We start from the raw sequence: 26159 nt of genomic DNA, 5'->3' as shown, positions 1-26159 counted from the left end.
AGTTAGCACCTGTGTCTAGCTTGCACGTAAACTTACGGCCTTCAATGTCAACTGCTGCACTCCAATGATCTGCCGCTTCGACTGCACTGACAGTCAGGGCTTGTAAAAAGAAATCGTCTTCTTCGGCTTGTACCTCGCGCAGCACGTTTTTAACGCCTCTGGTTTGTCGTCGCACCGAGGATCTACATGCTTGAGCAAAGTGATTACGCCCACCACACTTCTTGCATGTTTTCCCTTCAGCCGGGCATATTTCGCCACGGTGAGTAGTATAGCCACAATGACCACATGGTTTCGTTTCTTTGGCGACTGCTTGAATTACTGCGAAACGTGCTGCTTCTGCGCCTTCACTGATTTCTTTAAATTGCTCTTTTCCCAGTTCCTGGGCCCGGCAAATTTCAATGGTCTTACTGTATGACGGGTTCTCGGAAATAAGCCTTTCCTGCAAGTTTTTGTTTCGCAGTCCCAGAATGATTCGGCTACGGAGCAAACGGTCTTCTAGGTCCCCGAACTCGCAGTTCTTTGCTAAAAGCCTCAGGTCGGTTAGCCAGTCATTGAAACACTCCCCTTGCTTTTGGTCTCTTGATCCGAAACGAAATTCATTAAACGTCAAATTTGTCACTGGTTTGTAGAATTCTTCAAATTTCTGAAGCAAAATGTCGACGTTGTTCTTATCCGCTTCATTTTCGAATTTGAAGGCGTTGTAAGCTTTTCTGCCCTCCTCTCCAACTGTTACAAGTAACGTTGCTGCTTGGACTTCTTTGGGCTGCTTACTTAACTGGGTAGCCGTGGAGAACAATGTGAACTCACATTTCCAAGTTTTCCATCCAAGCCATGCGTCTGCTGACGGGTCCAGTGGTTTCGGCGGGGGAAGCAGCGTTGACGGGGCCGACATAGCGATAGTGAACCGCTGCCACCATGTAGGCGTGTCGGGGTCAGGCAATGAACAACTTTATTGCATGAATGAACGGGATATATATACAAAGTAGTGCCGCAGTGGGTCATGCGCAGTGCATACATATAAGCGTGACGTAGCACATATTCAGTCTTGCTACACCCACAAGCCACCCACGGCAAGCAGGCAACGCATCGCAGTGCCAACGGCGGAATGCGACGCCCAGAGGCGACTACCCTAGCGCGGCTGCATCAGGGGCGCCATCCACAGAAACGCTTTCCTCGGCTTGTCCGGGAGGCATCCCCTCCGAGGCGATTATCTTCGTGGACGGCGGTGAAACCACCGGCCAAGTCCATTAGCGGGTCAGCTGACGCTCGCCTCTCGGAGGAATGCCTTTCACCGGGGCACGACCTCCCGCCCCAAGCGCCTCCTCGACCACCCGAGCAGCACGTCTTCGCCGCGCGAGTTCGTCAAGAGCGGCATTGTTCCGACGGCTCCGTTCGGACGACTCCAGGGCTGCTGCGCTGTGGCACGCCTATTGATACGACGAGCCGGTCCAACTGGTTCGAAAGGTCCTTTTGTTCTTCGACTGCAGACACTTATCACATGGCAACGTATCCGGTGGCAGGCAGGGTTGTTGTACGGAACATTCTTCTGTGGAAGAGGATCGTTGCTGGTACATCGGATGAAACGCCTTATCAACAGAGCTCGTGTGAAATGGCTGGTTTCATTACTGCCGTAACGCGCACGCCGTAAGACAAAAGACACTACGCACAGTTAGTGGCATACCAACTATTTCTAGAACTATATATATATATATATATATATATATATATATATATATATATATATATATATATATATATATATATATATATATATAGTTCATTCTGACGAAGGCCGTGCCACGGCCGAAATGTTAAACCATTAAACATGCAATTTTCGTAAGTGTGCCCCTTCGTTTCTTCAACTACCGGACCTACGAAATAGCCTGAAAAGGCTTCTGTCCGTTATATCTATATTTAACCGACAGGGACCTATCTATCAATTACAGATGGTGAACCATGGACGTCCGAAAAATGATCTGAATTGGCATTTACCTCAAGCAACTATACAAAATCTAAATATGATGCAGAGACAAGAGGCAATCAGTGCCCCACAGTGGTCCCGGATCCCGCCCAGTAGCAGCAGTACAGCACACATAAAAAATGCACATTTGCTACAAAGAATTTGAATAATTCAACAAAGAATTGTACTTGCTGTTTAAGCCTGCAGTATAAATGTGTCGCTAGTTTAGGTAATAGTATTGATGAGGTTATACGCAACGACGTACAATCAACATAACTTACTTGCAATATTCACACACACACAAAAATTTAATCACCATCCCGGCCCTGCTACAGACGATATCCAGCGAATCTGTTGAGAACCACTTGCTACTGTTAGGATCGGTCTGCAGCTATTTCAGCCCGCTGCAGGTGCTTCGATCCAACCGGGGTGGTGGCGCACTTCAGAGGACTGCGGATAACCGGCAGCCACGCGGCGAGGGGTCAGCTCGGGGGAGTTCTCGAAGGGAGGGAATTGGCGGAACCTCCCCACGCGCATTTCGAGACACCAGACAATGTGCAGCGGCGGAGGCTGCTGTGCGAGGTCCGCTCTGGAATTTAGAGACGCGGTTGGGGTCGGGCGTGATCAACTGACTACGGGGACGCGGGACAATGGATACCACGACGGCTGCGCTGCAAAGGTCGTCTGCCCTCGGAGAGAGCACTGAAACCTGTGCGGCATGTGTGTGTATAAAAACCCTACCCCCTTCTCTCGGAGGCGACCACGAAAACTTTCTACGATGACGTAGAACGATGACGTCGAACGGAGTGGTTATAAGCGGCTATTGTCGGCTGCTAGGGTGTGCTCGTTGTCGTGCTCGAAATGTACTCGTGAGCTGTGTGCTCGTTTGCTGTATGCTTCGTCCTGCGGGCTCCATTTGGGAGTCACGCTACACTGTCGATGTATGTCCTGTTTTAACTGTAAATAATGTAAATAAACCCTACTCGCCTAGTCCTGTCGCCCCAAGTTCCTCCGATCGTCCCACAAGCCTGACTCCAAATCTTACAAATGGTGGCAGCGGCGAGATCGTCTGCTAATCCTACACTACCAAATGCTAAGGGGGCTATTCAATGCTTTATTGCTTTTATTACACTCCCTCCCCACCCTCCCTTCAACTTAATTTCCGCTAGGTCTGATATCTGTTGAGTTCACAGTTCTTCCAGGGCCGCGGGATAAATTCTTTGTTCGCAAAATACATTCGTAAAGCTGCAGATAGCTTACATGCATAATTTACTACAAATGCCCCCCTATCTTTGAAGTCTACCTACATATTGCCCATAACGCGCCCTTTCTTTTCGCCAAATATGAACAAAATGTCTTGTTTAGTTCACCGAGGACATCGCTGAATAAAAGACGGAATATGTTACGACGCCTGAAAATATGGGGGGGGGGGGGGACGGCTCATTAATTATTTGCAACGCGTTTAAATGGACCAGGAGCGACTTGCACGAACATTTAATAATGAAAATAATAACGAATTTAAGAACGCGTTTTTAAACGTTCCATAGACAACCCCTAGTCTGCACAAGAACGCATTCTTAAATTCGTCATTATTTTCGTTATTAAATGTTCATGCAAGCCGTCCCAGGAACGTAAAACTTTTGTCTCACAATGCAGTTACCATGTCCCCCTCCCCTTTCCATAAAATATAAACCTGTTGTAAACTGCAGCTATGTCGGGACACTGGGAAGCATAGCTGGTGGCGGCCATATCACGCGCTCTAACACTTTAATACGAATTTTTTTTTACAAATACTGTGTTTGATCCAACCGCATTTAACTTCGCACAGAGAGTTTCCATAGTGTACCACCAATTTTCATTAAATTTGGTCTTGGCGGCTTTTATAGTTCTGCCAGGGCGGCGGGCTCAATTCTTGCGCGCTCGCAAGACACGCTCAAAGGCTCTGGAGTGCTTGCACAAGTAATTTATTACCCAATTACCCATCTGTTTCGAACTTCACCTCCACATCACCCATTAACTTGTCCTTACAGTAACCAAACATGACAAAGCTGCCTACTGTGAGGACACCAGGCGTGAAATAATATATCACGCATGAAAAAGTGAGAAGAATAAGATGAGGGTTCAGTAATTATTCGTAACACTTCTAAATAAGCCAGAAAGGTTAAAAATACGTGACACATTGCACTTACAATGCTACCTATTCCTTCAAATAATAAAATATCTGAAACACAGAGTTCTCTTGGGACATCGGGAAACCTAGCTAATAGCAATAGCGATATACTTTCGAAAACTTGCTTACGATTTTTTAACGCTGTATTTGATCAACACGTCTTTATTATCGCATATAAACTTGGCGTATTGTTCCCCTTATGCTCGCAAAATTTCGCCTCGTAATTATGCCGGCGCAGCCGTGTAAGTCTTACACCACTCGTAAAACATACTAATAACGCTATGGACCACTTGCATACGTATTCCACTGCAAAATGCGCATTTCACCCGGCCATTTGGTATGTTGCCTACACCTTGTCCCTACCATGCCCCTAATTTTCCCTAGATATAAACAAGATGCCTTGTTTAGCTCGCTGAGGACACCGGAGAAGCAAACTACGAATGTCGTAGGATCCCCTTCAGTGACGACGTACACGTTTGTGAACGCGACTTATTTTTGCCATTATTGTGCAGTGGTTGCAAGGAATAGACAATGAACATTAAGCTTTGTGTAAATTTAACATTCTGCTTTCTTAAAGTGCACTCATTTCACTTCTGAGTGAAATGCATTAATTCACGCGACTGCTTTCATGAAGGCGCTACCGTCTTTGACGGGACGTTTGAAGCTGGGCGTTTCGGTAGTGATCACGAAAGATTATTTCTTCCCTTGTTGTAATGCTTGTGCCTAATAATTAACCTGTGCATGCAATTCGAGTGGGTGATTCAATATATTTAATGAAAAAACGTAGCATGACTGACTGCACAGTAAATGGATATTTAATTAGTATGTAATTATGATGGGTCACTACAAAATGCACAGAGTCATTCTCACACCTTGACTTGCTTTCTATATGGAGTCTCCAGCACCTTGGGATAAAATTATGTAAACTTCACACATTTATCGACAGTCGATCATAATTTGGATAAAGCGACCAGTCAGTTACTGTTCTCAGAGTACAATAGAAACTTACACAGTGCAAATTTTCACTACACATCACCAAAGAGTGGCCCTCATATTTTTCAAAATGCGAAATATCTGCTGTATTTGCTCCTTTCGGGAAACAATAGTGTAGCTCTTATCTATAAACAGCCTGAAAATGAAATGGTCAGACGGAAGTGACACATACATTAGAAAAAAATTCAAGTCAGTGTTCTATTGGTATTGAAATGGCTTGCGAGTTCGACCAAGGTCATCTTCACGAGCATACGCACGATAAGTTGTCATTACACAATGAAATTCGACAGTTATACCTGTTACAGGTTTGATTAGATTTCTGATGGTGATAAGATGCTGAGACTGCAACACTGCAATAGAAAGAGATTAAATAGTTCCAGCATTTGATAATCCAATAATTTCAGGCCGTAAGGCACACCAGTTGTTGGGCGCGGCTAATTGTATACTCTATCCGGATCTCGCCGTCACCAGCTCATTAAATGTAACAAGGTGATAGTGTTTTAGAATACGGATATAGCGGTACCAAAAAACTGGGCATGATGCAAGTTGCGCAAGCTGACAGTTCCTTAGTGCGGGAACTGCCCAGCGCCAGAGTCCGCCACGCGAGCGTGTGTGGGGAATCCCGTGCGTCGTCCTCTACTGGGCGCCCCGAGAAGGCACAAAAGACAATCGTCGTTGTCCAAGCAGGGATATGCGTAACAAAGGAAAGCCTTACTTATGTGGTCACTCTACTAAGAAAAAAAAATTTGCTTCAGCTGTAGTTTTAACGGACTTTCCAGCGTGCAGCCGAACGTGCCTGTGCCTGTGCCCGCTTTCAAAAATGTGTGTGTAAGGGGGGTGGGGGGTGGCAATTGACATACTTTGCCCCCCCCCCCCCCCCCCCACGGCAGATACGTCTATGCACAGAGTCGTGTTTCTTGTATACTCGTATGTCTCTTGTCCTGGACTGCACAGTGAACGAACTACATCGCTCTTCGTGCATGTTTCTTCCACGGCAAGAAAACCTTCCGCGGCCTAAGTGGTCATAACAGTTCAATTTTATATTAGTGAGACAAACTCTCTCTCTCTCTCTCTCTTGCAAGATTTATTTCGATTTTTATCTTGCTTCTTTGGATATGCAACCCTATTTATATACGCCGCTGCTCTCGTTTCGACAAACGCGGCCAAGAAATTCACACAAATTACTGCTCTTCACATAACGTTCTTTAACTCGTTTCAGAACATGAAATATGTTCAACCTGCTGCTTCGGGTCAACCAGGTCGCGCTCCCCCAACAAGAATATTGATTAGACCCACTTCATGTGATTCCCGATGAAGAAACTGCACGCAAATGAAAGTGGTTATGCCGTATACCGGGAGTCCCAGTTAACTTGGACCAAGATTTTAAAGGAACCCAAGAACTCTTGAGAAATTGTGCCGACTACATAGTAGCCGTAGTCGTGTGTACTTAGAGCCAGTATTTTTTTCATCACAAAGTATGAATTAATCAATTGATATTAATAGCATTTCTTTATCACGAAGTATTAATTAATTTTAATTAGTGACATTATTAATTATTGCTTGAATCGCAAACATATCAATCACAACATTGTAGGGCACCTCAAATAACCTCCGAATCGAGTATTTGCATCGTGCTCAGCTTTGCCTCGTTCGTTTTCCCGAGGAAAAAAAAGCGCGCGGAACATCAAAAATGCGGAATACATAGAGCTCGAGCTCCCCTACTCGAGCGCTGCAAAGCGAATAGCCACGGACACACGGCTTTACTAGCGGCGGCAGCTCCGTACAGGGCTTCACGAATGGTCGCAGCATCATGAGAGCACGACGCTGGCGCACTGATAAACGTAGCGGAGACGGAAGGGGGCGGGGGGATTTCTAAGCCCGGAAACCGTGACGGCGCACATGGAGCTATAATTTTGCGCACTCATGTTCTATAGATAGGCGCGCTCGGAACGTGTGTTCCTTTTGTTCCCTTCAGCAACAGAAACAAACCACGTGCAGGCTATGCCCATCTAATCCGTTTTGACAGATCTGCACGGCCAGCATATGTTGTCGATTACGTAAATCATTTTCGCTTGACGTGTCAGTGCGTAGATAATAACGGGAGATCTCAAGTGTACCACGCCAGTGACCTGCTCTTCAAGAAGGCAGCCATGCCCTTCACGAATGATTAGCAGGCTAAATTGACCTCGGCTCTGGGGGCGGCGCACGGCGACAAGGGGAAGGCAGCCAAGCTATTCCGGATGTGGCATTGTGGAGGACGCGCTAGTCCGTCCGAAATACTTAGATCGTACAAAGTCCTTTGCGGGACGGGTAGCTTCACAAGAAAGCGACACAGGGCTGCGACGGCAGTTCAAGAAGCGGAAACGGATCTTTTGACATTCTTTGCTGCTAACCCTCACAGTAGTGTGCGCGACGCCAGTGCGGAGGCCGGAACCTCAAGGTTATCAGTGTGGAGGATCTTAAAGAACGGTCACATGCACCCGTGTACCATGCACATCTTCATCAAAAACTTGAAGATCGAGATTTTGAAAACAGACTTCTTTCTTTAAATTATGGGGTTTTACGTGCCAAAACCACTTGCTGATTATGAGGCACGCCGTAGTGGGGGACTCCGGAAATTTCGACCACCTGGGGTTCTTTAACGTGCACCTAAATCTAAGTATACTTAGTATACACGGGTGTTTTCGCATTTCGCCCCCATCGAAATGAAAACAGACTTGACTTTGCCGATTAGATTTTCGCGAAATGTGAAGAAGAACCGGACTTTCTGACTCGCGTGCTTTGGACGGATGAGACTAATTTCTCCAGAAACGCACAAGTTAACCTTCACAACGCGCACTACTGGAGTGATAGGAATCCCCATTGGCTGGCACAAACACGACACCAATACCAGTGGTCGTTCAATGTGTGGTGCGGTATTTTGATGGCAACATCATCTTGTTTGACAACACACTAACGACGCCACGCTACGTCAACGACATCCTCGAGGGCCCCGTGAACGACGTCTGTTGCAACGTTCCACTTGCGCACCTTCGGAACATCTGGTTTCAACACGACGGTGCTCCTGCGCATAGCAGTCGTCAGCCTCGAGCGTGGCTCGACAAGCTTTTTCTTGGACAGCGAATTGGCCGGCACGGAACTGTATCCTGACCTGCAAGGTCGCCGGACATGACACCGCTGGACTTCTTGTGGGGCTACGTGAAAGATCGCGTGTATAGCAGCGAAACTATCACACCGGACGCCCTATAAAGGGAAAAGTAAGCGGAGTCTGGCGCGAGATTCCAACGTCGTTGGTCAAAACTGCAACACCACAGGTGTTGGAAAGAAGCAAGTACTGTATTGCTTCAGACGGTGACCTGTTTGAACACGTGCTATAAGTGACAGTGGAACACTCAAGTGGTGTAAAACGTGACTGTTTAACGCACCTTCATGATGCCACCCTCTCCTTACATAAAAAAAAGCTTGCGACAAAAGATAGAAATAGGTAAAAAAAAACTGCTTTGTTTTGCCTCTTTTCCGGAGTTAAAGAGACAAAGGGTAAATGGCTAAACCAGTTGTACCTCTGGATGTTTCTTTTGTGGGCGGCTGAGACGCCTTAGGTGCTTTTGGTTTATTTTTTATTGAAATAAACTCCTGAGTAGCTTTTTTCTGTTCTTCCGACAGCTGCCTTTCTTTCTTTTTTCGTGCTCTTTTGCGCACTGTATTTTTTTTTTTTTTGACATTGGTTGAATTTCTTTTGTAGCTTTGTTTCATGATACGCGAAGGCTAAAGCTATCCCGAGTGCCTCATGACCGAGCACAACATTCTTCCGTCCGCAGATGCTGACGCTTATCGCACCACGCTAGTTAGGTCGCGAAACCTCTCGAGCCATCCTGCATGACGGAGCCTTATACAATGCGGCGGTAAACAAATGCAGTCGTATATCATTCAAAAGTTGCTTGGAGGCGCTCGAGTAGCGGCGTGCGAGCGCGCAACTATTTCATATTTCGCGTATTTCGCGGGCTCTTGTATTTTTCTAGGAAAAAGACAGCCAGGCACGCTTCAGCACGAAATAAATGCTTGATTCGGAGGTTACTTAAGGTGCCCTACAGTTTCGTAATTGACATGTTTGCGATGAAATAAATAATTAAAAAGTTCACTAAATAAAAAGCAATAATTAATTGATACTTCGCGATAAAGAAATACTGGCTGTAAGTACACACGACTGCTGCTACTATGCAGTCGGTACAATTTCTCTAGAGCTCATCGGTCTTTTTTTTAGATCTTGGTCCAAGTTAACTGGGACACCCGGTATACTTTAAATGGCTGTTTCGTTACTCAACCAAGAGCCCAGAGTACACGACATTACGCGGTGCATACACGTAGGAAGTTCGATAGTCGATTTCAACGCACTTACGCTTTCTCGCCCAAGCAACCACCTCGGCATGCCAGGAAACTAAAAAAAATACAAGAGGGAAATGTGGCTGTATTGTCTACAGGAGCTGGAAGTAGTCGGCATGGGATATGATGGGTACAGTAGTACATGTATTTGCCAGTCAACTTCGTCCTTCTGGCTTCAAATGGCTTCGTGGTTTTGCAATGTGATCATCCTTCAACAAAATATTGCGTTACAGATGCAACAACTTGCAATGATTATGCACGCGCGCAAAAATCACGCTGCCTACGTACGTAAAGAGGAATATTGTTCGGAGGGTAAAGCACAATAAGTTACGCCACAGGAGGTCTGAAGCCACAGACACGACAATTATAGCCAAGTCCGCGTGTACTACCCATCACTGTCATGGTAGCAGAAAGATAGCTGCGCAAAGGCTTCCTCCAGTTATTTCTGTAGGAAACTACGGCGTCAAGTGTACGGCTTCTAGCAAAGCTCACGGTGCAGCGGACAGCTGCGCCGGATAAATGTATCAACGATGAAGATACACCGTGCGCATGCGCGGCAGCATGGGCGTGATCTTCCCACGCTTGAGATGCCGTCCCAAACGCCGTCGTACAAGAAGCCGGCAGCAACGTGACGCGGCATAAAAACCAGAACGTCATGCCGAAAGAGCTTTTAATAGTCGCTGGTCTAGAGAGCTACATACGAGGAAGAGATAACGGCTCTCGGGGATCAGTGCATGAGCGGCGTTGCATGCACTTTCCTCGAACGGAGGAGCTTCGTTGCTTCACGAATACGGGTACACTCGACGAGGCAGACTGCTGCCGTTTGCGTCCACACGTTAACCGGTACGCGAGAAAAAGGAATAAAGAAAGCATTGTCAGGAGTGGGAGCGCTTTCATTCCCGAGAAGTGCTGGCAGGAGGCCGCATCTTCAGCGCACTCTCTCGTCTCGGGCGTCGAGTCTTTTACGCGTAACGAATGGCCGCATTCACCACGTGGTATGTATACTGCGCAAGAGTAACGACGCCCCGCACAAAAAAACGGGCGCATCAAGAGCGTGCTGTAGTATAGCGCACGCAGGGCGCGTGGAACCCACCCCGCAAAAGCAAGAAATGAAAACATGCAAGCAGCACGTCGGCGTGGCCGTTCTTTCTCGGCGTTTGTGCCGCGTTGTTGTTCGCAGTGACGCAGCTTCGCGTGGAACTCGCAACAAGCGCGGTGAACAGACGGCAGAAAGAAGGGAGACGCGTTGGAAAAGACGAGCTCTCAAGAACAAAGGGCTTCGCGAATCGCGCAGAAAGCTAAGACAAACAAAAAACGTATACGTGTAGAGAGGGAAGAAGAGGAACCCTTCCGAGCACACGGAACACGCGGGCAAAAAAGAATGTTGAAAAGGTGGGTGCACGAGAAGGCACCGCCAATGCGAAACAACGCGGGCGAACGGGTGCGCGACAGAATGTGGCAGAAAGGAGACGGCTTTCGAAGCTATCCAGCGACATATCGAAAGAGGGGAACGACACAAGAACAACACTTCGTGTGGAGTCCCTAGGGAGCCCTGTTCCGTGACAGACAAATTGTCGGTTTAACCCACTTTTCTTCCTTCTCATCATTTCTTTCCGCGCTCGTTCCGGCCGACAAGGCTGTCTCATCGCCGGAGCACGAGCGAACGTGTCCCGTTCCCGCGCGCCGAAGCCATTCTCTCTGCGGCGATGCGCGCGTCACTGTCACCACCATCCGACCGCATGACTCGGTGTTCCGCGCGTACACAGTGCGGGTAATAGGAAGGACTTTCACTTCTTTCTTTCTTTTTCTTTCTTTCTGTTCACCGTCGGCTTCGCGAACGATCGAGACGTCTACGTCGACGAGGATGGCGCACTCGAGGAGCATGTTTCCGAGGGAGAAAGCTGCTGGCACTACGCGGTCGACTAACGCCACGACAGCTGAATAGCGACCACACCACGTGACGGATAAAGCGACGAAACGACGCGAGCGTCCGGGGAATTCTCCGCGGGCAGCCTCGTAGCTGCTGCACGGCAGAAGCATCCTGGTATTGCATCGCGCCGACAACACACCGTCCTTCCCGTCCACCGCTCTTCCGCTCCCTGTCACGGCTGGCAATCGTGTCTGACAACACACACGACTTGTAGAGTACGGATACGTGGCTCTTCTGCTTGCGATTCCCGCAAGCGAATCTCGAGACAGCGTGTATATATTGCCGTATAATACGGCACGCTGCCAAGAATCCCGTCTGCCGCGACTGCAATGAGGCTTGTAAGCACGAGGGTGTGACACCGTCCTCTGTTGTTTTTCTTCCTCTGTTTTATTACTGTTATTGCGCACGAGATAGGCGAAGTAGCCACATAGCTGATTTGTGCTAGCGACGAAGTAAAATGTGCCTGCAGGTCATCATCCGTGGTCTGCCTACTTTGGTCCGCAATAACCGCCGAATGGTTTTCGAAGAAACGGGCAGCTTTTTTTTTTCTTTTCTTTCTGCTCATAAGGCGAGAACATGGAGAATTAAGAGTATACGTGAACGACGTGTTCTAATACTCTGCTAAGGTCAAGCGTGAGAACACAATTATAACATTGTGACGCTATAACAAGCACATGACGTCACAATCTAGTGATTGTGACGTCATAGTCTGCCAACTTCACTCGAAGGGAGAAAGCTTCGCGCTTTCTCTCGTCTTTCTCTCGTCTACACCATGCCGCAGATGGTCAAGCCCTCCTGACCCGCCTACGGTCCCGGCCAGCGTCACAATTGGGACGGCTGTGTGACCTCTATGAGGAAGTCATTGGGGACACGACAGCAAACGCCGTACAGCCTCGCCCACCACAGCGACCACCAGTCCCTATCTCGACGGAGCTGTCCAAGTGTCTCGAAGAACCGTTCCCCAACATGTGCCTATACAGCAGACGGCAGCCTCTCTCCTCCAAGAGAGACTTGGCGATCACCTACACATCTTCGTCGATGGATCCGTGATGCCGGAGACGGGCTCATCCCAAGCAGCCTGCGTTGCACCGGCTCTACAAAAGAGCAAGCTGTGCCGTCTCCCGAGATGTGCAAGCTCTACCGCAGCAGAGCTAGCAGGTCTCCACCTTGCTGTGGACCTACTGGCAGAGGAGCTGCCAGCGACTCCGGCAGCCGTCTTCTGCGACTCCGAGGCGGCGCTGCTCTGCCTGCAGAGCCCTGACAGGGCTAGCCTTGGGGTTGCGCTGCTCTCTTCAAGACTGACGGCCCTTCAGGATGCAGGATGCTCGCTGTCCCTGCACTGGCTACAGGCGCACGTGGGGATCCCGGGCAATGAAGAGGCAGACACTCTCGCGAAGAGTGCCCACCACTCAAGCGTCCCCCTTAGCCCTGCTGTAACGGCCACGGACTTCTCAAGACACAGGTCGCGCCAGCACATCATCGCCTGCCACCCGGACAAACGGGTATCCCTGGGCCGGCCTCCACGGCCTCTTTCACAGCACGACCTCCCACGAAGGGACACCTCGTTGCTGCTCCGACTGCGCGTTGGTTGCTACTGGGCGGCGGCCCGCCGGCACCGCCTTGGGATAGTCACCTCGCTAGCCTGTGCCTCCTGCGGTGATCCAGAGACACTGGAGCACCTCCTGCTGGCCTGCCCTGCTCACCTGCAGCACCGTGGACGACTTCTGCAGGAGTTCCACCGCCTGGGGCTTCCATGTGCACGACAGGAAGATATCCTCTTCCCCAGCCGTAACCAACTACCAGCCTTCCTCAGTGTCGTCGAGTACCTCGACTCGTCGGGGCTCTCGGCGAGACTGTAGGAAATTTCTGCAAAGATGGATAGCCGGAAGGCTATCCCACCACGTCAGGCCCAGTGGCGTAGCCAGAAATTTCGTTCGGGGGGAAGGGAGGGGGGGGCTCACGTTGCAGCTCGGCCTCCTCCTTAAGAGGAAACTTTAGCTCAGGTGCTCCTATCTAAATACATGTAGAAAGAGAATTCTTTTGTCTTGGCAACCACTGCACCAAACTTGACGAGGTTTGTTGCATTTAAAATAAAAACATAAATTCTAGTGGCTGTTGGTTTCGATTTTTCCTTTAGGATGTCACTTCTTTATTAAAGATTGACCAAAATCGCAAATTTTCAGAAAACGATACTATCAAGTTTAAAGCTCGGTAACTCAACAACGATAAATTATATCACAATTCTGTGAATTGCATATCACAGTACATCTACAGCGGACAAAATTGATATGTTACACATGAACCTAAAAAAATTAAGTATTATGGAAATACGGCTTTTGCACCACCCTTGTACATAACGTAACCAATTCACGTAAGATACAAATTGACATATCGAATTTGCCCGCTTTGAATGGTCTATGAATGGATGCCGTTTACAGAACCGCAATATCTATTCTTGATGCAGAGATATTAATTTGTAAACTTCGTGCTTCTATTTTTACGAACTTTCGAATTTTTCAAGATATTTAAAACAAAGTTCAGGTCCTAAATCAAAATTACGCTTCCAACAGGCACAATAATTTAACTTCCTCTCTCAAATGCAACAAATTTCATTAAAGCGATCCAGGGGTTATCTCACAAAAGCGTTTCTGCGTTTTACATGTATTTGAATAGGCGCATCGGAGTTGGGCCCGAGCTAAAGCTTCCTCTTAAACAATTTGTCTAGGGATCAAATACATGAATAATAACTGCATTACAGTTGCCAAAGATCTTCTTCTTTGGCAACGAATTCTTGAACGCTACGCACTGTCAATACAGGTAAAATATGTCTTTTTTCATAAAAGAATATACTCGTCTGTGCCAAAAATTGTGCCCAAAATAACTGATATCAATGCTTCCATGTTTTTTGTCTATTTAATAAGTAAAGAAAATATCACATGAACTTTAGAACTATATCAGTTCGAAATCAGCAAATCAGTGCATGCCGCTGATATGAAAAATGTAACGGCCATGAAATGAACAAGTTGAGGACGAATATGCTAATGAAACTTTGTCATTCAAGATCCTTGTTTACATTCTTGTACATTTGCAACGGCCAGTGAAAAATCTCAATGACGCTGTCATTTGTTCCAATGTATTACGCAGGAGCAGCTGTCAGCGGTCATGTATCGTGAGTAATTGCACCGAAATTATAGTCGCAACAAAGAGCACGTATAAAAAGCATGAGTTCAGCAAAATATACGAGGGCGAGTCAAATGAAAGTGAGCCAATGCGAATATATGACAAACGGGATACTTTATTTAAAAGTAGACTCCATGAGTATTAAGACATTTGTCCCATTGACTAACGAGTCGCGTGATTCCCGTCTCATAAAGCTCCTTGGGTTGCCGCTTGAAAATGTCTGGAATGGACTCTTTCACGTCATCGTCCGACACGAATCTGGTTCCCTTGAGCTGTTTTTTCGGTTGCCGCAAGATGTCGAAGTCGCATGGCGACAGGTCTGAGCTGTATGGCGGATGTTGCAGCGTTTCCCACTTGAACTTTGCCAGTTTTGTATTAACCACATCAGCAACGTGGGGACGGGCATTGTCGTGAACAAGATGACCCCATTCGTCAATTTTCCACGTAGTTTGTTCTTGATTGCGACACGCAGCTGGTCCAGCATTTCGCAATATCGGAAACAATTGATAGTCTCTCTAGATTTAGCAAATTCTATCAGTAATGGCTCCTGACGATCGAAAAAAAAGTCAGCGACACCATTCTGGCGGAAATGACTGCCTTTGATTCCTTTGGCGGTGGTGAATTCGAATGCTTCCACTGCAAACTCTGCCGTCGTGCTTCAGGCTCGTAGAAGTGGCATGATGGTTCGTCCCCAATCACAATTGTATACAAGAAATCGTCACTCTCATTGTGATACCGGATCAGATGAGTAAAGGCAGCGCCGAACTTCTCCCTCTTCTGGCGGTGGTTCAAAATCTTGGGCATCGATTGCGCACACAAGAGCCGATAATCGAGAGGTTCATGAATTATGGCGTGAACCGAACCGTGACTGATGTTCACACGCTCTGCCAGTTCATCGATGCTTGTCCTCCGTTCTTGTCTCATCAGCTCATCAACCTTCGCAATTTTGTTAGCGGTGATTGCACGATGGCTTTGGCCCGGTCTCGGATCGTCTTAGCAACTTTCACGTCCTTCTTTGAACCGTTTGCTCCAGCGCTTCACAATGGCCAATGAAATGCTATGTTCAATGTACACGGCAGCCATACGGCTACTAATTTCTTTTTTTGGGAAATACCTTCAGCTGTCAAAAACCTAACCGTACCACGCTGCTCAACGTCTACAGCGTCCATTACGTCGCGCAACCATGTTCAACCCAGTGTATGAGAGCAAAAAAGAACATTTATCCTCCCACCTACACGTCACTTTTGTAAATGAGAGATGCCTGTGTGCTACGCGCATGCCTCGCAGGTAATGAACTGAACCATTTTTGCGCGGGGTGGGTAGGCTCACTTTCATTTGACACTCCCTCATACATTAGAAACGCGAAGATACAGCTTGATAAAGGGCAATAAAGTGCCTCTGGAAACAAAGTTCCCTGCACGTATACACAAAATCTCGCAACAAAATATTTAAACATATGTATAAGTCTCCAATAAATCTACGTATCTAAGAAAAAAGTCACCATATATATATATATATATATATATATATATATATATATATATATATATATATATATATATATGTGTGTGTGTGTGTGTGTGTGTGTGTGTGTGTGTGTGTGTGTGTGTGTGTGTCAAACAAGGCAAATAAACATGTGAAATCACAGATTCACAGAATCCTAGATCCCGCCCCCATTCTATCCACTCCCCCCCCCCCCCCCCCCCCCCGATGTATCGCGCCCGACGGAAGGCGGCGCGCTTGCTCCTTCCTTTTCTCCCTTGCGCAAACAAGACTGAGCCACCATCGTCGGCTCACCCATCCCCCCCCCCCCCCCCCACGCTTTCACTCGCACATGCGGCGCACGGTCACAATGTTATCGGCCTTGGACTTTATACGAGACATGAGGGCGACGACGACGACAGGAATGCGCCTGAGTGTCCATATAATTTCTATCGAAATAATATAATAAGAGTATCCGGCAACTGAAGCGTCCCATGGCCCATTACTTTGCGCAAAAGAAGTAACAAAATCGAACTTTCACCGTGCGACAATTCGCTGCGCCGCAACAATGTTTTTCTTGTATTTTTCCTTCTGTGGGGCGGGGGCACCGAAATAAACAACGCAAAGGAAAGTATGTTGGCCACAATCGAATGCCTACATTGGGCACCTATTGTGGCTACCAAAGGAAACGCGAGACGCTTGGTCCACCGAAAAACATGTGCATACTGCTCGGTATCCTACACCGGCGAGACAAGACTTTCTGGAGAGGTTGCACTCAAGCCACCGCGGTGCAATCCGTCGAGTCCCCACAGTGATGGAGGCGAGCGACCATTGTTTCTTTTTCTCGTCTGCTATCCACAAAGCGTCCAAAACTCTGCTAGGCAAAAATGCATTCGGCCAGAGAAAACCGAACGCGCACCGAAGTGCGCCGCGCAGTGGTCAGGGCAACACGAGAAAAATGCATGCGCTCTGGCTGGCTCTGGCAGCCTGTGAGTAGCGAGTACAAAAAAAAATTTGAAGAGGCTCAATGTGTCCTCGCGAATAAAATTCAAAGTAGAAAAAATAAATAAGAACGTAGTTACCTTCGCTGGCTTTAGTGTCTTGACATGGATGCTTTGGCGCAGATGAAAAAAAAAAAAATGTTGGTATTTTTTTATGTGACATGACGGCGTGAATGAACCACCAAAACGCTTCGACTCATGGGACCTCGCTGCGTGCATTGTCAACTTTTCTGATAGTGTGTTGATTCAGCTTGTCTCGTTGTATGTTCCGATGTAAGACTTTAGAAAAGTCAATGCACCTTCGGCGTCACCATTAACATTAAACACACAAAGTTCACCAATTGAAAATCTAAAGCACACGTTTGGAAATGTCAGTGCACCTTTCGCATCAAAAGTTTATGAGAACTTTATACCCATAAAATTTCGAAATTGACATCCTTGCGCTCCGTAGATTTCGCAGCCTCCGCGAGATACCACGGCGAGCCCGTCCGCCACCAAGACGCCTTTGAAACTTTGTGCTGGATGGGGCTGCTTGCGTTATGTGACTCCCGGTGCATGGGCGTTGCCACGAAACCCAGCCCGAGTTCGCAATTTTTGCGCTGAGATGTCTTTTCGAGCGTGAAAAAAAAAAAAGAACATTCTAGACAAAATCCAGAATGATTTCCTGCGCCGGGGTCTGCTTTGGTCGGCGGTGCGTGGACAGCACGGAAAAATTTCGGGGGGGGGGGGGGGGGGGGCTGAAGCCCCATAAGCTCCCCCCCCTGGCTACGCCCCTGCTCGGGCCCCCTGTACCGCCACAACCTAGCTTCTGCCGGGCCACCTCCCGTGGTCTACCACCAGCTCACCCCCCCGGTCGAACCCACTGTGCCCTCCCGGCCGGTCTGCTCTGTTGCTACCATGGCGACACCTCTGCCTTTCTCCCTCCTACCTTCTATCTCCTTTACTCCCACCGCGCCATTCCCGCTGGCGCTGAGCCGTGCTCTCGCAAGGGTTGCAGAAGATAGTGCCAGCTTTCCTCCTTTCCCCCCGCAAGAACCACATCTCAATGGCTATCGGGTGACTATGCACTGGGTTGTGCAATGTGGATCGAAAGCTCACGCAAGCGGGCCTTTCTCGGCAGTTAGTCAGTATACATACGAAGCGTGTTCGCAGAGAACGATCGGTGTTGCCTCAGACAAGCTGGCAGACCCTGATAGAGCAGCCAACTTGTCACTTCGTCTTCACTCTCATACTAGGGCGCAACGTCGCGTTTAGCAACCACGCGCTAACTCTTCGCGGCAGTATACTCGATGAGTACACACGCGCGCCCCTATACAACGACGACTGACACATGCAAACTGAATCAAGGGTCACGCCGCAGCGTACTCTGCTCTAAAATGAGGAAAAGCTCCTGTTTATATATACATGTATTTTCGCGTCAACATAGTGGCGGCTGGCCTGTCGCATATGCTTGCGGGTTTGACGCGAGTGAAAGCGCGAGCTGGCGTCCGCACGTCCGTAGCATTGTCGAAAGCACGCGTCACGACTCGGTTATGCACGCGCACACGAAAAGGTGCGCGTACGTGGGCGAACAAGCCCGCGCACAAGAGGCACGGCCACACCTGGGGCGAACGCACTGGCGCAGTCGTGAGAAACAAGTGTCGACGCAACGAGCAAAACGGCATTAGGCTGTTTCACATGGCGCGATTGGGGCAAAAAAAATCGTTCTGCCGCGCACGTCGCAGAGCGATTTTCGCTCACAGCTTTCACATGCGTTTGCGGCAGCGCAATATCCGTCGCAGCGATGCGCAAGGTTGCCTCCTGCTCACAAAGTATCCATGCATGCCTGCATCGTTAAATAAGAACAACACGAAAACTAGTCAAATATTCGAATTTTCCTATTTTTATTCGATAATAGAATAGGCACACCATTTGTAACGTTTAAAAGCGTTGAGACTTTACGACAGCTTGCAGATACGGTCAGTGAGGCGCTGCACAACACCGCAAGTATATATGAGCGTGCGGCTTGCGCGGCGTCGGTGGGGTGGTTCCGTTTAGTACACTCTAGTTTCGTTGTTACTATGGAAGCCGCAACTTTTTTTCCTGGATGAGTATTTGATTTTGCAGAAGAACAAACTACTGTTGAGTGCGCATGTATATAAGCAGCTGGCGCGATTTGTAAGGATGAAGAGGTTGACGGCGGCGGCGATCAAGTGGGTACGTGCCTTATGTTGAAGCGGCGTCCTTCTCCCCATCTGGATAGCGTGCAGCTTCTCCTTTCAAACGAATTGTGTAAGCGAAAGAAAAAAAAAAACGTATGAAGTTCCTAAGCCGCAAACGCTGGTGGGTACGCCCTAAACATAGCTATAGAACTGACGCGCGACATTGCTCCACAGAGCTACCAACGCGCGGTGAAACACACATTGCCCCTCCCACATCGCGCCGATCGCTGCGACTGAGCGACATGGAATCCCGAGAGCGGCGCACCAAATTCTCAAACAGATCCCGCAAAATACACCAAACACACCTCCCCGTATTCTGGACCCCTGGTCATACCTCGCTGCCGGGCAACGAACGCGCACATGCGGCTGCCCGAGAAATTTCCCTCCGGGCGGCTCGGCATGGTGAGACGACTAGTTCTGGGGTGATCCCTTGCTCCGTTACAAAGACATACTCCGTCATTATACACGTATTCGTCGCACCCACGCCGCACCACCACCGTCCTTCTCGCGGGAGGAAGCAGTGACATTACGCCAGTTACAAACCGCAACTTTTTCAAATCTTGTCTCTCTCAATAAATTCTACCCACACTGTTATGCAGATCGTTGCCCTGGCTGTGGCAGCTCGCTGTTACGTTTCGCCTACAACGCGCGGTAATGCCGGCGCGGATGCAACGGACGCCGGGGCTTCGTTCAAAGCGGCGGACATTTTGGCCCGTTCGACGCCGCCGCAACGCCTCCCCGCCAAGCGTGTCCAAGCGTGTTTCAGTGCCACGTGTCTTCGTGTGTGCGTGTGTGTGTGTGTGCCCACGCTTGTCAGAGCACGGCAGCCGGGGAGCGGAGCTCCCCAAGTGAGGAGCCAGCAGGTCTGTCCGTCGTCGGCGGGTTGGCGATGCGTCACTACACTCGGTTCAGCAGGTCTCTCGGCTCGACCGTGCGCGCCGTCGTGGGCTCATGCTCCGCCGTGTCGTGGGCTCATCCCGTGACCTTCCTTCTGGCCCGCGACGCCGAGAGTATAAGAGCAGCTGCCCCCGGACGCCAGGAGAGAGGCTCCGATTTGTACTGTTGAGTTACGTGCTCTCCCGTCTCTCCACTTCGGTCGACCTGACCGGCCGCTCTTTTGCTATGTTAGAATAAACAAGTTGTTCTGTTACCAGTCTTCTCATGCTTTGCCGGGACCTTCGGATGCTTCCAGTGCCCCAGGCCGCCAGGCCAACGCTACCCTTGGGGCTTGCGACCCATTGGCAATAACGGGCGTCAGCCCCGAGACCCCAACAACTGGTGGCAGCGGTGGGATCGCGACAACGGAGGCCAGCAGCGAAGAGATGCGGTTGACTGTATGCTGAGCAGCACAACGACCATCCGGGAGCAGCGCAACGAGCCCTGTGTGATGACTGGTTGCCTGCAGCGGAACGACTGCGCGGAATTCTTGGCTGCGAGGTTTGGTGAGTGCGGGACTTTCTTCTTCTGAGTTTTGCCAGGCTTTTGTTAGTGTCAGAAACAGAGCTGGTAATTGTGGTTGTCGTTGCTGCCGGGTTAGTTTGCGGCAAGACAATAGTAGGCAGTAGAGAAAGTAGCATTCAGAGCAGCCATGGATTTGAAGTCGTTGCGCAAACCGAAATTGCTGGAGCTTGCAAGAGAGTTGGGTCTGGATGTCTCAGACAAACTCAGAAAACCAGAACTGCTAAGGGCTATTCTTGAGTTAGAAGCTGAGGATGACGAGCTGTCGGAATGCCTTGAGACCATTGAGGAGAGGGAGACGGCAAAAAGACAGGAGCGTGAACGAAAAGAACAGAAAGAAAAAGAAGAGCGCGAACACGCTTTGGAAATGAAGCGTCTCGAGTTAGAGATGGAACGCGCTCGTAATGTAAGTCAGGCACACGGTGCAGGAGAACGAGTATTGTTCAAAATGACTGACCTGATGCGGCCGTTTAAGCTTGGAGAGGACATTGGTTTGTTCCTGGTTAACTTTGAGCGAACGTGCGAGAAGCAGGGGTTCTCTCGGGAAACGTGGCCACAGCGCTTGCTCACTTTGTTACCCGGCGAGGCGGCCGACGTAGTCGCTCGCTTGGAGAGAGAGGAGGCAGAGGATTTCGACAAAGTGAAATCGAGTCTGCTAAAAAAGTACCGGCTGTCAGCGGAGGCGTTCCGTCGGAAGTTTCGGGAAAATGAGAAAGGCAAAAGTGAGTCATATACAGAGTTTGCCTACAGGCTTATGTCAAACATGCAGGAGTGGCTCAAAGAAGAGAAAGCGTTTGGTGACCACGAGAAAGTTCTGCAGTGTTTCGGGCTAGAACAGTTTTATAGTCGGTTACCTGAGAACGTGCGGTACTGGGTCTTGGATAGGCCAGACGTTAGTACGGTGGCTAGAGCCGCTGAGTTAGCCAAGGAGTTTGTGACGCGTCGGGCTCGCGGAGCTAAGGACGGTCAAAAGGGTGAATTTGGCTCCAAGTTTGAGAGGCCAAAGTTCACGCCCATGAGAGCAAAGGGGGACACACGTAGTTCGGATGCGAGTGAAAGCAGTCCGACCGAACGTACGGAGACGGCGGCAACCGAAGCCGAACGCAGAAAGCGGTTCGAGACGAGGCAAGCGCGCGTTTGTTATACGTGCCAGAAGCCGGGTCACTTTTCGGCGCAGTGTCCGACCGAACGTGAGGAGACGGCGGCAGCCGAAGCCGAACGCAGAAAGCGGTTCGAGATGAGGCAAGTGCGCGTGTGTTATACGTGTCAGAAGCCGGGTCACTTTTCGGCGCAGTGTCCAGAAACAAAAACAAAAGTCGTGTTTTTGTCTTCATGCAGCACTGACGAGAACATGAAGCTTCTCGAGCCTTACATGCGAGACCTCCTCGTGAACGGGAAAGAGTGCCGAGTGCTTCGCGATACCGCAGCTACAATGGATGTAGTTCACCCCTCTTACGTAGAACCCGATATGTTCACGGGCGAGTGCGCATGGATCAAGCAAGCAGTGGAAGCTCATAGCGTGCGTCTGCCGGTAGCAAAAGTGCTTATTGAAGGACCTTTCGGAGCACTTGAGACGGAGGCCGCAGTGTCATCTATGCTGCCCCCCCAGTACCCGTACTTATTTTCGAACAGGTCCGATCACCTCCTGCGCGAGAAGGGGCTTTTGTTTGGTGAGGCTAGCGTTCAGGCCTTAACCAGATCGAAGGTTCGGGAGCTCGCTGCAAAGGCGGTAGTTGCGGGGCCGACGTTGTTGAACGATGAGAAAGGGTCAGAGGTGCAGCAAGCTGATATTCAGAGCACGCCCGAACTGAATAAAATTGAGCCTGTAGCGTTAAAGGCACCAGATACTGGAGAGGAAAGTCCCGACACGGGAAAGTTAGAAGAGCTGTCTCCAGATTTGCTCATCGCGCCTACGTCAGACGGACCTAACAGGTTGCTAAAAGTCAGCCGGTCGGCTTTGATAGCCGAGCAAAAGAAGGATGGCAGCCTAGAAAACATACGCTGCATTGTCAAGGAAGGTATCGCCAAGAAAAATGCTCGCTTTGTGGAAAGAGATGGGGTCCTGTACCGGAAGTATCTAGACCGCAGGGGAGTGGAGTTCGATCAGCTGATCGTGCCTCAATGCTATCGTCAGGATCTGTTGCGCTTGTCGCATGGGGGTTCGTGGTCCGGACACCTAGGAGTTAAGAAAACTAAGGACCGTCTCTTGCAAGAGTACTATTGGCCAGGGTGTTTTCGGGACGCAGACCACTTTGTGAAGACATGCGACACCTGTCAGCGGGTGGGCAAGCCAGGGGACAAATCGAGGGCGCCGTTGAAGTTGGTACCTATCATTACGGAGCCTTTTAGACGGCTCGTTATTGATACAGTGGGACCTCTCCCGGTAACAGCCACGGGGTACCGACACATTTTGACTGTGATCTGCCCAGCGACAAAGTTCCCTGAAGCAGTGCCGCTTAAAGAACTCAGCTCAGTTGAGATAGTCAATGCACTACTGTCCATATTTGCGCGAGTTGGTTTTCCTGCAGAAATCCAGTCAGATCAGGGCACAGTGTTTACTAGCGCTTTGACGACAGCCTTTCTCGAAAGGTGCGGGGTAAGGCTGTTACACAGCTCAGTGCACCACCCCCAGTCGAATTCCGTTGAGAAGCTCCACTCCGTCATGAAGCGCGTGTTGAGAGCATTGTGTTTTGAACATCAAACTGACTGGGAGCTGTGTCTGCCTGGAGTGATGTTTGCATTAAGAACCGCGCCGCATGCGGCTACGGGGTTTTCGCCAGCTGAGCTGGTGTACGGTCGCTCGCTGCGATCTCCGCTTCGCATGCTTCGAGAATCATGGGAAGGCAGGGGCGACGACCCAGTCGTGGTAGAGTACGTGCTTAAGCTCCTCGAACGCTTAAGAAGGGCACAGGAGTTGTCAGGTGAAGCAATGGCAGAGGCCCAGCAGAGGGCCAAGGTTTATTATGATCGGACAGCCAGGGCCCGTCGTTTTGAGGTGGGCGATGAGGTCATGATATTGCGCACATCGCTAAAGAACAAACTCGACGTGCAGTGGGAGGGCCCAGCACGGATTGTTCAAAAACTGTCGGACGTTAACTACGTGGTGAGTCTGCCAGGAAAGCGGAAAGCACAGCAAGTTTACCACTGTAATCTGCTCAAACCCTATAAGCAACGGGAAGCAGTGGTGTGCATGATGGTAAACGTGCCCGAAGAGCTTCCGGTCGAGCTTCCGGGACTAGGCTCAGTGACGAACAGGAAAGACACCGATCAAGTCATTAGTGACTTAATAAGTAAAGCATCGCTGTCGCCTGAGCAGAAAACCGAACTACACCAGCTCTTACAAGAGTTTCAAGGTCTGTTCTCTGAGAGGCCTGGTAGGACTTCTGTCCTTACTCATGACATAGAACTTACCTCCCCAGAGCCAGTACGATCCAAGGCGTGCCGGGTGTCACCCCGCCAGAGTGATATTATGGAGGCTGAGGTAAAGAAAATGCTACAGCTCGGTGTTATTGAAGCGGGTGAGAGTGATTATACCTCCCCTTTGATTTTAGTTGAGGTACCGGGCAAGGAACCTCGTCCTTGCGTCGACTACCGCAGGCTTAATTCCATCACTAAGGATCAAATTTATCCGATCCCTAACATCGAGGAGCGCCTTGAGAGAGTGAGTAGCGCTCAGTTTATTTCCACCCTAGATCTTGTCAGGGGTTATTGGCAGGTTCCACTTACAGAAGAGGCTAGTAGGTATGCGGCGTTCATTTCACCAATGGGGACATTCCGTCCTAAAGTTTTGAGTTTTGGTTTGAAGAACGCGCCATACTGCTTTTCAAGCCTCATGGATAAAGTGTTGCGGGGACAGCAAGAATTCGCTTTACCGTATCTAGACGACGTAGCGATATTCTCCGCATCCTGGCCTGAGCATATGGCGCACTTGCGGGCAGTGCTAACCCGCCTGCGCGATGCGGGCTTGACAGTCAAGGCTCCCAAGTGCCAGTTAGCACAGGCCGAGGTTGTCTACCTCGGACACGTGATTGGTCGGGGTCGTCGCCGCCCCTCTGAAATAAAGGTGGCCGCTGTGCGAGACTTCCCGCAACCGCGCACGAAGACCGATATTCGGTCGTTCTTAGGTGTCGCCGGCTACTATCAGAGGTACATCCCCAGGTACTCTGATATCGCGGCTCCCTTGACGGATGCTCTAAGAAAGACAGAGCCGCAAACAGTCGTCTGGGACGAGACAAAGGAAAGAGCTTTTAGCGCCCTAAAGAGCGCCCTAACAAGCCAGCCTGTGCTACGATCGCCCGACTACACAAAAGGGTTCGTTGTTCAGTGTGATGCTAGTGAGCGAGGCATGGGCGTTGTACTGTGCCAACGGGAAAATGGAGAAGTAGAACACCCCGTCCTGTATGCTAGTCGTAAGCTGACGAGTCGTGAGCAGGCGTATAGCGCCACCGAGAAAGAGTGTGCGTGTATCGTGTGGGCCGTTCAGAAATTGTCATGTTACCTAGCCGGCTCGAGGTTTATCATTGAAACGGATCACTGCCCTCTCCAATGGCTGCAGACCATCTCTCCCAAAAATGGCCGCCTCCTGCGCTGGAGCCTCGCTTTGCAACAATATTCCTTTGAGGTGCGTTACAAAAAGGGGAGTCTCAACGGTAACGCCGATGGCTTAAGTCGAAGCCCCTAACGTGGGAATCAGCCTCAAAATTGCTTGTTACTGATGTTTTTCTTCCTGAGGCAGGATTTTTAACTTATTGCTTTTGTGTAGTGTTTCAAAGTGATGATGTGCTTTCTAATGCAATTTTCCGATTTGTGGACGCGTTCTGAGTGCTGCTAAACTACTGTAAGGAACTAGGCAGCAGTATAAAAGGGGAAAGAGCCTGGCAGGGCTTAGTGAGGGTTGTGCCGTGCTTGCTGACTGAGCGGTTGACTTTCGGCGTAGTTCTAACGCTTGCCGGAAACGAGAACAAAAATGTCAACTCTCCCGAAGTCACTTTGCAGTGTCCTGTGTGAACCTGAACGTGAGAACGAGGCCTTCTCTGTGCGCTGCGCTCAAGAAACGCCAAAGGACGCCCGACTTCGGTTATGAGCATCATCGAGCGACATCCCTCCGGACAGCGGATGCAGTCCCCTGACCATCGGGATCTCCTTCCCCCGGCGGGGCGGTCTGTTACGTTTCGCCCACAACGCGCGGTAATGCCGGCGCGGATGCAACGGACGCCGGGGCTTCGTTCAAAGCGGCGGACATTTTGGCCCGTTCGACGCCGCCGCAACGCCTCCCCGCCAAGCGTGTCCAAGCGTGTTTCAGTGCCACGTGTCTTCGTGTGTGCGTGTGTGTGTGTGTGCCCACGCTTGTCAGAGCACGGCAGCCGGGGAGCGGAGCTCCCCAAGTGAGGAGCCAGCAGGTCTG

The 26159-nt window shown here is 49.6% G+C and overlaps 1 protein-coding gene across 4 annotated transcripts in view; it reads right to left on the bottom strand.

Moving 5' to 3' along the window:
* The window catches only part of LOC126542966 (putative polypeptide N-acetylgalactosaminyltransferase 9), a 271398-nt gene that overhangs the window by 159553 nt on the left and 85686 nt on the right, over positions 1-26159 (bottom strand). Inside the window, exon 2 of one of the 4 annotated variants that reach the window (XM_055077516.2) lies at positions 9520-9558. The exons of the other annotated variants lie outside the window; for them this stretch is intronic. The gene's annotated coding sequence lies outside the window, so the exon portion shown is untranslated. The remainder of the gene's footprint in view (positions 1-9519; positions 9559-26159) is intronic. 4 annotated transcript variants of the gene reach the window in all.

The sequence above is a fragment of the Dermacentor andersoni genome, chromosome 2 (genome assembly GCF_023375885.2).
Source record: "Dermacentor andersoni chromosome 2, qqDerAnde1_hic_scaffold, whole genome shotgun sequence".
NCBI classification, from domain to species: domain Eukaryota; kingdom Metazoa; phylum Arthropoda; class Arachnida; order Ixodida; family Ixodidae; genus Dermacentor; species Dermacentor andersoni.
The sequence above is the reverse complement of the archived record's forward strand: the minus strand, read 5'-3'. Positions and strand labels throughout refer to the sequence as shown.